We start from the raw sequence: 1,376 nt of genomic DNA, 5'->3' as shown, positions 1-1,376 counted from the left end.
ACTTCTACACCAACATCTACGTCATATCCCACGAGCTACCTCATGGTGTGTGGCGGAGGGTACTTTCGGTACCACTATCTGATCCCCCAAATCTGTTGCACTCGCACATAGCGCTTGGGAAGAATTATTGTCGGTAAGCTTCTGTATTTGCTTAATTTCTCGAATCCTGTAGCTGCTTTTCAATTCCGCGATCGGTTATCTCAATATCTGCCATTTCGACGTTTGCACGACGGTTGAAAGGAGGGTCAGTGTTAGGATCTTCCGCAGTGAACTAACTTCGGATGACCGAATTCAGTATTTCGCCCTTCTCTCTGTAATTTACCGGTGTGGTCTCTGAGAGAATGAATAGATGATTTTGACCAGCTTACTGATTTTACATACGACCAAAATCTCTCATGATTTTTACTCAGGTCGGTTGACAACGTCTTACTTTCGAAATCATTGAACGCTTCTCTCATTCCATTCCGCTTCGTTCACCTTCTGGTTGTCAGCTAGGTTTTTACTTCTATTGAATGTGAGATGAAGTGCTCTTTGTTTACGTAGCGCTTTTCTAACACGGCTATTATACCATGGTGGATCTTTTCCATCCCTTTAAACCTTACTCGGAACATACTTGTCTAGGGAATATTCAACCAGGCCTTTAAATTTTTTCCGTTTGTTCTGCACATCTTCGCCCTCATAACAGAATATTTGATGCTTACTCCTGAGATATTCTGAAATTTGTATGCTGTCACCCTTTCAGAGCAAATATATTTCCCCCCTTTCTTAACATTATTTGTAGGACGAGTCGTTATAGATGCTGTCACAGTCTTGTGATCACTGATATCTTCCTCTACGTTAACTGATTAGGAATTTTCTCCCAGAAACCTTTGTATTTGGGACTGAAATATAGACACAGACGACTCTACTGAACTGACCAAATAAGCTTACTTCCCCTTAAAACATTAGTTCGTTTTCTGCAGCCAGGTCGCCCATTTGGTCGACTCCTGAGCTAAATGTCATTTCACTTCTACTAGAACCTGTACTGTAAAGCAAAAAGAAACATCGTTATTAAAGATTTTAAAGGTAATCATGTTATAGGTGTCACTGGTATTTGCGTTTCTGATGCACATCTCTTCATCGTATTCTTCTTTAATGTTCTGTGCTGTTCTGGTTGCATTTTGAATAAATTTTTTCATTCCGTTATTTTCTATGTAAAATATGTGCCATTTCTTATTAGTGATACACATGAAAGGCTATTTAAATCCACATCCCGAAAAATGGTCATTCATTTTGACTGTGGTCGGTCTCGTAAACTGACATACGGCAGGGAGAGTGGTGTGCTGACCACATGCCTTTCCATATCCGCATCCAGTGACGCATGTGGGCTGGAGATG

The sequence above is a fragment of the Schistocerca americana genome, chromosome 5 (assembly GCF_021461395.2).
Source record: "Schistocerca americana isolate TAMUIC-IGC-003095 chromosome 5, iqSchAmer2.1, whole genome shotgun sequence".
In the NCBI taxonomy this organism is placed as follows: Eukaryota; Metazoa; Arthropoda; class Insecta; order Orthoptera; family Acrididae; genus Schistocerca; species Schistocerca americana.
Note: the sequence above shows the minus strand (reverse complement) of the source record.